The sequence below is a fragment of the Orycteropus afer genome, unplaced genomic scaffold, assembly GCF_000298275.1.
Source record: "Orycteropus afer afer isolate SDZICR_OR568_19922 unplaced genomic scaffold, OryAfe1.0 scaffold00042, whole genome shotgun sequence".
Taxonomy (NCBI): Eukaryota; Metazoa; Chordata; class Mammalia; order Tubulidentata; family Orycteropodidae; genus Orycteropus; species Orycteropus afer.
The window spans coordinates 8874269-8885994 of NW_006921629.1; positions in this window are offsets into that span (position 1 = coordinate 8874269).

Sequence of the window (11726 nt, forward strand, 5' to 3'; positions counted from 1 at the left end):
TATCAGAGAGGCAAGAAATAATGTTGTTGTTGTTGTGTGCCGTCGAGTAGGACCGGACTCATAGCTACTTCTCGTTGGGTTTCTGAGGCAGTATCACTATGGAAGTAGATTACCCCATCTTCCTTCCAAGGAGTGGCTGGTGGGTTTGAACTGCCAGCCTTCTGGTTAGCAGGAGAAATAATGTATAGCAATGAAAATGATATGTGTGTAAGTCTAAGTAAACATTAACTGTATGAAACAAAATGAGATCTGGTGGTGCAGTGCCTAAGGTATTTGACTGCTAGCCAGAAGGTTGGTGGTTCAAACCCACCAGCTGCTCTGTGGAAATCTAGTCATACCTAATCTATAGGTACTATTATCATCCTTACTTTATGCATGAGGAAACTCAGGCACTGAGAAAGCAGATAATTTGTCCAAAGTCACACAGGTAAGAAATAGCTGAGCTGGGATTCAAATCCAGCGTCTACGGTCATAACCATCCCCCTTTACTGCCTTTCGCCATTTCAGATATTATGATTATGTATCAGGGTGGCCCAAAAGAACGTACTGAAAACCTATTACAAACAATGAAAGAATTCATTAAGATAACAGGGTACAAAATTAATACACAGTAATCAAAGATTCTGGGAGCTCTGGTAGCCTAGCCTAAGGCACTTGACTGCTAACTTGAAGACTGGTGGTTCAAATCCACCAGCCACTCCCCAGAAGGAAGGTTGGGCAATCTACTTCCATAGTGATACCACCTCGGAAACCCAAGGAGGGATCACTATGGGTCGCATCCAACTCCACGGCAATGGTTGCATTTTTTTGCAATCAACAGTTTCTAGAATCTACTAATATAATAGAAAAAGATTTCTTTACTAAAATAACAATAACAAAAATAAGTAAATGAAATGCCCGAGAACAAACTTAAGAGGAAATGTGTGAGATTTGTATGAAGAGACGAACAACAGAAAGACTTATGTTCCTGGAGAGAAGAATAACATCATAGGGACATCAACTCTCCCTCGATTGATCTGTAAACTTCGTGCAAGCCCAGTAAAAACACTACTTTTTTCCCCCTGAGGTAGAACAAGGTGACTCTAAAGTTCATGTGACTGAAAAATACATACACAAATGAGGAGAACCAGGGTAAAAGGAAAGAGAAGAGCAACAAGGAGGGATGTACCGCCCCCGCCTCTCTCACTCCAGCTGTTGCTGCAGAGACCGTCCCACCCGGTTGCAACAGGAGGGTGTGGCTTCTCCCATCAGGGCCTTCTCTGATGCTGCATGTGCCATGCCCATAGGAACCCCTTGGCACTCATGAATGCACAGCTGGAAGTGGGCAGGAGTTAATGCCCATGCGAACACCCTTAATAAGGGAGGGAATGATGGATAGAGCCCTCCCCTCTTTGTCCCCGAAGCAGACAGTGCCGAGACCCATATTTCTGTTAAGCTCCTCTGAAGGTCCTGCCAAATTAAGTACCAGTGACATGTCATGCTAGCCAACTCAATATTGCAACTTAGTGTTTATTGACTTTCTCTCCTCTGTTGCCTTCCCTCTGCCTGTCTTTCACTCTGATCCCTGGGATCACATCCCAAATAAACTACCTACATAAAAGCCTTGGTTTCAGGGCTCTGCTTTCAAGGAAACCCAAACAAAGACAAGGAACCAGCTCGCCCACATACTTAAAAAAAAAAACAGTAAACCAAACCAGTTGCTGTCAAGTCACCTCCTACTCATCGTGACCCCATGTGTGTCGGGATAGACCTACCGGCTCCATGGGATTTTCAATGGTCGACTTTTCCCAAATAGATCTCCAGGCCTTTCTTCCAAGGCATCTTTGGGTGAGGAATTGAACTTCCAACTCTTCAGTTAGCAGTCAAGTCCATTAACCATTTGCACCACCCCGGGACTCCACCACAATGTGACTAAGATGGACCATAAATTCTCAGAATTTAAAATAGCGTGGCATGGGTGCAGTGCAGAGCAAGCACTTACACGATCTGCCCACCCTCACCTCTTTGATCATAGCTCCTACTGTTCATCTCACTGACTCCATCCCGCCATCCAGGCCTCCTTGCTTTTCCTCAGATATGCCTGACGCACTCCCACTTGCAGGCCTTTGCAATTCTGTTCCCTCTGCCTGAGACACTGTGCCCTAGACATCCCTGGCTGCCTCCTTTAGCCTTTCCTCAATGGCTCCTTGTCAGTGAGACCTCCCTGGCTCCATCATTGTAAATCTACACCTCTGCCCAATGGATCTTCTATCCTCTTCCTGTTTAATTTTTCTTCTTAGCACTTATCACTACCTAATATATTTTTTAGTTATTTATCTTTTTAGGAGTCCTCCAAGTAGAATATAAACTCCAAAAGGACAGGATTTTCCTCTGTTTTATTCACTGTTAAATCCCTAGTGCCTAGTATGGCATCTTGCATGGCAAGGGCACTCAGTATATATTTGTGAATAATTGAATTGAATGAATAGACAGGCAGACTAATGGAAAAAACAGGAAGTTTTTCTGGCTCATTAGTAATTAAGACAGAATCTAAAATCAGTAGGGAGATAGATTAATTTTAAATATGTAGTATTAGAACAATTGGGTAGCCACTGGTAAAATAAAACAAACAAACAAAAATCCACTGCCGTGGAGTCGGATCCAACTCCTAGCAACCCCTCCTTGGGTTTCCAAGGTGGTATCTCTATGGAAGTAGATTGCCCAAACTTCCTTCCAAGGAAGTTGGATCCATATTTCACACTGCGTCTCAGGATAACTTACAATTGAATCAAAGTTTGAAATGGAAAAAAAAAAAAAGAAATTATGAAAGTAGTAGAAGAAAACATAAGAGAATTATTTTATAACTTCAGAATGAGTGAGGCATTTCTATAATAAAATCCAAACCCCCCCTTTTTTTACATGGCTTTGCCTACATAAAATAGCCTGCAAGGCAAATGCAAAATAAGCAAAGTCCAGTCACTAAGGACAAACTTGGAAACAAGTATTTTCAATTCATATCACAGACAAAAGGAGCTCTGGTGGCATAGTGCCTAAGGCATTTGACTGCTAACTAGAAGGTTGGTGGTTCACAGCCACTCTGTGAAAAGAAGATGGGGCGATCTGATTCCGTAAAGTTATACCACCCTGGACCCAAAGGGGGTCGCTATGAGTCAGAGTCTGCTCAATGGCAGTGAGTTTGGCTTTGTTTGGTTTATCACAGGCAAAGAGTTAATTTCCCTAATATTAAAAGAGCTCCTACAAATTGATTTTCAAAAAACGATTAATAGCCCAAGAGAAAAATGGGCAAGGGATGGAAACAGATGGTCCACAGAAAAGAAAATACAAGTGACTGTCACTATGAAAAGATGCTCAGCTGCAGTCATCTTAAGATAAATGCAAATTAAAACTAGATTGAGATGGCATTTTGCACTCATTTTACCAGTAAAAATGCAAAAACTTGCTATTACACTAAATGAGCAAGGCTGTAAGGAAACATTGTAATGTAAGAAATACATTGCTGATAGGAGAGTAAGTTGATACCCATACAGAGGGCAATTTGTCAGTATTTATCAAAATTGCAAATGCACATACCCTTGGATCCAGTAATCACACTCCTAGAATTTTATCCCATAGATATCCTTCAAAACCCACTGCTTACATGTCGATTCTGACTCATAGCAACCCCCGTTGGGTTTCCAAGGCTGTAAATCTTTACAGAAGTAGATTGGCTCATCTTCCTCCCACAGAGCAGGTGGTGGATTTGAACCACTGACCTTCTGGTTAGCAGCCAAATGCCTTACCCACTATGCCACCAGAACTCCTTTGCCATTGAGTTGATTCCGATTCATAAAGACCCCCTTTGGATTTCTGAGGCAGTAAATCTTTACGGAAGTAGATTGCCCAGTCTTCCTTCCACTGAGTGGCTGGAGAATTTGAACTGCCAGTCTTCGGGTTAGCAGTCAAATGCCTTAGGCACTACACCACCAGAGCTCCTTAGATATCCTTACACTTGTGCAAAAATGACATACATACAAGGTCATCCACTACAACTAGGTGATAATAAAATATTGGAAACAGTAAAGAATTGGTTAAATAAATTCTGGTTTCACTTTGTGTTAGAATACCAGACAGCTGTAAAAACAGAATAAGGGAATTCCTTATGTATTTTATGGAAAGATCAGCCAGACACATTGTAACAGAAAAAGATTACGTGCAGAACAGTGTGCTACTAGTTAGGTTAAAAAAGAGGGGAAAATAACATATATCCATAGTAAGTTGTACATAAAAGTTCTCCGATAGATAAATAAGAAACTTTTTTGGGGTCACCTTTTGGGGGATAAGGGAACTGAGTAGATGGGGAGCAGAGGTGAGAGGAAAACTTTTTACTACTTATATATATATATTTTAATATCTCACTGGTATCTTTATACTCCCAAGTGTATTTTGAAAACAACTTTTTCTGATATATAATGAAATGAATTTAAGATTACATTGCCTCAAAGTGCACAAAAACCTACCTATATTCCCCTATAAATGTATTGAACACCGATAAAAAACTCATTAATTTATCAATTAATTTACTGACAGTATTTAAGGGCTTCAACATGTAAAGACCCTCTTTTTCAATTTTTAAATTATTTTTTCCTACAAGGAGCTCTTATGGCCCTGTGGTTAAGCGCTCAGCTGTTAACCAAACTGTCAGCGTTCACACCCATCAGCCACTCTGCAGAAGATAGATGTGACAGTCTGCTTCCTTAAAGACCGTGGCCCTGAGCCCTGTGGAGCAGTTAGGCCCTGTCCTAGGGTTGCTATGAGTCGGAATCGTAAGCTGGCACCCAGTAAGCCAGTATCTATTTGACATTGAAGTCCCTGGGTGGCACCATGAATTAAGCACTTGACTACGAACCGCAAAGCTAGCAGTTCAGAGACACCCAAAGGCACCTCAACAAAAATATCTGTAATCTGCTTCTGCAAGGTCATGGCCTTGGGCACCCTGTACCCGCAGCTCTACTCTACACACATGGCATTCCCATGAGTTGGAATCAACTCACTGGAAACAGGTTTGGCTTTGGATTATGAGCTCTGGTGGCGTAGAGCCTAAGGCATTTGACTGCTAACCAGAAGGTTTGCGGTTCAATCCCACCAGCCACTCAACAGAAGGAAGACTGGGCAATCTGCTTCTGTAAAGATTTACAGCCTCAGAAACCCAACAGGGTCACTATGAGTTGGAATCCACTCAATGGCAGTGAGTTTGGTTTTTTTTGGTATTTGACATTTGGGTTATATGTGCATATGAAAACAGACAAGTTTGTCAACTTGATGAAATAGCATGTGGTGTCTTTCTTTCTGGATATAATTTTATTTTCAGAGGCCAAGTGTTTGAAATGAGAGCAAATAAACTGACTTCCTTACACGCTCTCAGGTATAGTTTTGGATGTGTGAACAGCATGGCTGACTTATCTGTCATACTTCTGGGTGTAACCTTCTAGGCAAACTTTCTAACTCCCCCTTAAAGTAGCAGATGGACACATTGCCCAGCAACAGGTTGGGGCTTCCTGAACCACACATCCTTCTGGTCAAAAACATTGACCTTCTAATTACTAGTTGGGCTTGAGGTGGGGCTGGATGGTTTATGAGATAGAATAGAACTCTAGCTGTTCCCTACCTGGATTTCCCCCCTAACTTTGGCTTTTAACCAACTGAGCTAGCCCAGAGTACTCCTCCCCAAAGACTAAGGACTGGATGTTAAGAACCTTAACTGCAGAAAAGCCTTTTGTTTTAGCTGCACAGGTGACCCCATGCACCACAGCACACAAAGCTGGCCTGTCCTGCACTGCCGTGATCCCTGTTCAGCATTACAGCAACACTCAGGCCCCCGTGACAGACAGTGGCGGGTGCTGAGGTGCATTGGCCAGGAATCAAACTCAGGTTTCCTGCATACCAAAAGCAAAGCAAACCAAGCTCCCTGCCTTGGAGTCAGTTCGACTCTCATGAGGCAAGAATTTGGTCACCATTGCCCCCAAGGATAATCTAGGCAAAAGTTAAAATACAAACAATTAAACAATATAAGATAGCTGAGCACCTTCTACACATAAATGTATCATTAAAAAAAAAAAAAAAAAGTAGTGAAATAGGAAATGTGAGACCAGCCAATGGCCACACTCTTTAATATCTCCCTTGGTTTTCCACAAATGATCCTTCATCATGTTTGTATCTTCCATCAGGAACAGTCCTCCTCCCAGAGTCTGAAGAATTCCAAAGGACATCTGGTACCCTCCCCTCCCCATGCACACAAGAAGGACAGATGGGGCTGTGACTTGTAGCTGCTCATAAGGTCAACTTTAACCAGAGCCGGGTCTCTTACTGTCACAGTTTCTTGGCATTCAGCCAAAGCGGACCACGGTGACACTGGTATATCTGTTTGCTGATAGAACTCTGAAAAGGGCTACTGGCTCAGTAATTTGCTGATTACCTCTGACCTCATCTGAGAGGTTTCTGGGCAGGGCCACTCTCAGTAGCATGAAAAATGTGCCAAGGCATCACTTGTGGAATAGGCACCCTGCCCTGCTCCCTCCTCTGGTATCAGTTGTTTTTGTTTGTTTGTTTGCCTTTGCTGGTGTTGTTAGTTGTCATGGAGTTGATTCTGATTCATTTCCAACCATACCACCATTTCCAAGACTGTGTGTGTGTGTTTATGTGTGTGTGTGTGTGATTTGAGAGAAAGTTTACAGAGCAGATTCATTTTCCATGCAGCAGTTCATACACATTTTGTCTGATGACATTGACTGCAATCCCCATAATGTAACAGCTCTCCTGCCACTTCCTCCCTGTGGTTACCTTTTCCCTGTGTCCTTCTGTCCTATGCGTCCTGCCCCCGAGCTATCTCCCCCTGAAAATACTGCTCTTCTGATCTCCTGTGGTTGATTGTTCTCCATGGGGTGTACCTGCCTGGTATAAATGTTCACCTTATAGGCCTGTCTGTTTGGCTGGAAGCTACCGGAGTGAGTTCAATTCCAGGGGCCATAGGCTTGGGGGTTTCACAAGTCTGTATCAGACCAGTAAGCCTGGTCCCCCCTCCCCGCCCTGCAGTGTTCCCTCCCCTGCTTTCCCACCCCTGGTAACCAACAAGGAAAGTTTCCTTCCATATATGAACCTTTCCTTGTAAGCCTGGTCTTTTTTTTATGATTTTGAGTGTTGTTCCACATTCCATTTCCAAAACTTTTACATCACTCCAAACAGAAGCTCTGTACCTATTAAGCTATAACTCCCAGATCCTGGATAAAGAACAATGTGGAACAAAACTCAAAATCATTAAAAAAAAAAAAAGGCACGGGAGGGGAGACCAGGTTTGCTGGTCTGATAGAGCCTGATGGAAACCCTGAAACTATGGTCCCTAGCTGTCCTTCAGGTCTGGACTTGAACCTACTCCTGTGGCTTCCAGCCAAACAAAAGACAGGCATATGAGCTGAACATTTATGTTAGGTAGTTATACTCCTTGGAGAGATCAATCACTGGAGAATAGAAAGGCTGTGTATGCACAAGGAGACAGCTCGGGGGCAGGAGTGAATGGGAGGGAAGGACACAGGGAAGAGGTGACTATGGGGAGGAAGTAGGAGGAGAGCTGTTGCATTGTGGGAAATTGCAGTCAATGTCATGAGACAAAGTATATGTGAACTGCTGTATGGAAAGTGAATTTGCTCTGTAAACTTTCACCCAAAACACAATAAAAATTATAAAAAAAAAAAAAAAAGCTTGGGAGAGATGCAACTGCTGATCTCTTCGTAGAGCAAAGAAGAGTGAAAAGAAATCAAAGGTGCATGGAAACAATTAGTCAAAGGGATTAATGGATCATGGGAATCTCAGCCTTCAAGATCCTGAGACCAGAACTAGATGGTGTCCAGATACCATAGCCAACTATTCAGAAAGGTACCAAAATTAGAGATTCTGGATAGAGTGAGAGAAAAATATGGAACAAAACTCAAAATCATAAAAAAGATCAGGATTACTGATCTGATAGAGACAGGTAGAAGGCCTGAGACTATGGCCTCTAGTGACCCTTCAAGCCTGGAACTGAATTCAACGCCATGGCTCAAGTTTTAGCCAAACAATAGACAGGTCTGTAAGGTGAACACTAATACCAGGAAGGTACATCCTCTTTAGAACATGGAAGATCAAAAGGACAACATTTGTCCAGGGATAAAGCTCAGAAGGCAGGAATGGATAGGAAAGGACACAGGGAAAAAAGTTAACCACAGGGAGGAAGTGGGAAGGGAGCTGTTACATTGTGGGTGTTTTAATCGATGTCATGAAACAAAATGTGGATGAACTGTTGAATGGAAAACAAATTTGGTCTGTAAACTTTCACCCAAATCACAATAAAAAGTTTTAAAAAAATAAAATTAAATACTTCATACTAGTGGGATCACACAATACTTGTCCTTTTATGTCTGGCTTCTTTCACTTACAGGTTCCTGGGTGGTGAAAACACTTGACAATCAACTATTAATTTAAAGGCTGGCGGTTCAAACCCCCTGCTGTGTCACCATGGAAGAAGGGCCAGGTAATCTGCTTCCATAAAGTTTACAGCCAAGAAAACCCTGTGGAGCAGTTCTTCTCTGCCACGTGAAGTCACCATGATTCAGGGTCAGCTCAACAGCAAGGAGTTTGGTTTCGGCTCTTGGCATTTTTCTCTCACCTGGCAGAATGTTTTCGAGAGTTGCGCATGCATTAGAACTTGCTATCATCTATCAGGATGGATCAGAGCCAACAAGATGTGGGAAGTGTTTGCTGGGGTTTCTGGGAAGGAAAAGTCCTCTTCTCTGAGGGGAACAAATGAGGAAGGATGTAACCTCAGGAGTTCCTAGCAGCCATTTTGCAACCATGAGGGACAGCTTAGCTGAGCTTTAGAGTAAAGCCGAGAAAGATGAGAAACCAATGGAACAAAGTGGTTGGGAGTCTGTTGTTTATTTATCTATTTTACATTTCTAATGACTTTATTCCTTGAATGACTAAAATGTGTTGATGAAGACCTAGACATGGTTAATTAATATTGTCTTTTTATTGTGAGTCCATTTTTTGAGCCTACGTTGTTGGAGCCTAGATCAAGCCCCACTTAAAATGAGCCCTTCCCTAATCAATTATCTATTTTTTTTTTTTTTTAAGCCAGTTTGAGTTGAGACTTCTGTCACTGGCAACATAAAATTAGCCAGTTAACTCAATCCTTCATAATCAATGCTGCAATAAAGTATGGAACGCCCCGTGTGAGGAAATTGCTAGTAGTTTCTACAATTACTAGAAATAATATTCCTAATAAATATTATTACTAGAAATTCTTCAGTAGATAAAGGCAGGAGAGTGGAAAGCATGGGAGGAAGATAGAAGGAATTTGGTGACTGCCCAGAGAGAGGGAGAGTCCTGGCTGAAGACCCGTTATGCACAAGGAAAAATGTGATGCCCCAGGTGACAAGCATTAGGGCCATCCCTGCAAACATTTGAGAAGGAAGTAGTCTTGGTCTGAGGATGTTGAGTTTGACGAGCTCTGAGGCCAATCTAGCTTCAGCATTTTACACTTTGTTTTTCTAGAGAGAGCACTGACTTTGAAGCTCCACAGATCTGAGTTCCTCAAGTCCTGCCAGTGTCAGCTGTGCAACCTCAGTCAAGTTGCTTAACCCCTCTGAGCTTCCATTTCCTCAACTATAAAATGAGGATAATGATTGTAACTTCCACACAGTAGTTCGTGTGAGGACTAAATGAAGTACCACTTCTCGGAAGGAAAGTTGGGCAATCTACTTCCATAGTGATACTGCCTCGGAAACCCAAGGAGGGGTTGCTATGAGTTGGGTCCAACTTGATGGCACATAACAACAACAACAACAGCACAAAGCCTAGTGTGTAATACTGTGCTCCATAAATGTGCTCTCTGTCAGTCGGTTTGTCATACTGTGGTAGCTTGCGTGTTGCTGTGTTGCCGTCGCTGTTTCAATGATGCCAGCAGGGTCACCCATGGAGGACAGGTTTCAGCTGAGCTTCCACACTAAAACAAACTAGGAACTGGACTTGTCAATCCACTTCTGAAAAACCTGGCCGCTGAAAACCTATGAGTAGCAGTGGTATATCAATGTTAGCTTTCCTCCACCCTATCCCACCTCCGAGGGTCAGCAACCTACAGCCAGCAGACCAACTTGCCGCATTCTGTAAATGACGTTTACATGTCTTTTCATGTATAAATTGTTTCTGGCTGCATTCAGCTGTAAGAGAAGAGTTGAGTAGACCACAGAGCCAAAAATATTCACTATGTGGCCCTTTGTAGAAAAAGTTTGCTGATTCCCTGATGAAGAACATAAGGACTTGAAGACAGTTTAAGGAATTTCTTGCATTCACCAGCAGGTAGGGGAAATACTGGGAAGGTAGGAAAGAGCTTCTTAATGCCTCTTGAGTCTTGCATGCTGCCTCTGGGGCCCTGTGAGGCTTCATTCTGAGGGTAGCAACCTATCTCTAAGGAGAATGCCCCGTGGCAAAAGGGGACCTAGTGAGGTAGTCAGGGATTGTCCAGGATTGAAATATTCCCCTGGAGAAGAGGGGCTGATCTTCCAAAAGGGAGGTAATGTGTGATATTAAAGTGGTGTGTCAACTTGGCTGGGCCACAGTACTCAGCGGTTAGGCAGTTACGATGTTGCTTGGTAGTTATGCAATGATGCTGAGATCTGATACACTGTTTGGTAGTTATGTAATGATGTCGTCACCCCTCATGCTGACATCTGATACACTGGAACCACTCCAGCAGGTGCTGTGAGCAGCCAGGCGTGAACGGGAGTTTCCTCAGGAGTGTGGCTTGCATTCAATGGATGTGGCCACTGGCAGAGCTCTCTGACTTTTTGCTTAATCTGGATCCTGCACCTGGCCCATCGTCATGTGACCTCTGGTTCTCTGGATTCAAGCCAGCAGCCTGCCACATTGCCTGCTGATCCTGGATTCTTCAGCCTCTGCAGCCTGCAAGCCAGCAGCCTGCTGTCTGACCCACTGATCTTGGGTTTGTCAGCTCCTTCTTGCAGCTACATGAGTTTGGAGAAGTTTCCAGCCTGATGTTTGATCCACGGCCTTGGGGCTTACCAACCTCTACAACCATATGGGCCATCTTCTTCAGACAAATCTCTCTTTCTATCATTATATCTACATATCTCTGTATCTATGTATCTATCTATCCATCTAAGCTTCACTGGTTTTGCTTCTCTAGAGAAACCAGCCTAAGACATGATGCTTTAAGGAAATTTCCAGAGCTTTGTTTTTTAAGTATGAAAAATGAGTAAATGCTGCAAGAGGATTCAGACTGTGTTCAGTAAATACTTCCTATTGGGGCAGTGTTTTTGGTGGGTGTAGCATCTGGAAGGGTCAAGAGCATTGGCTGACTGTGAGATAGTTGGGTGTCTCTAGCACTAACCATTTGGAATTTAGCTTGATGCCCTAAGCAGGTTGCCTGACCCTCTGTCCAGAGCTATTTATGCTTTTTCTCTGTACATGTAACTGCACAAGCAAATAGCACACTTCACTTATTTACATGTTGTTTGTGTGGAACAACCCATAGTAACTCACCATGACTCTTCATTCAGATTAAGTACAATATACACCCCTGTAACTTGTATATGGGGAACTCTGATAGCATAGTGGCTAAGGCACTTGACTGCTAACCAGAAGGCTGGAGGTTCAAACCCACCAGCCACTCCTCAGAAGGAAGATGGGGCAATCTACTT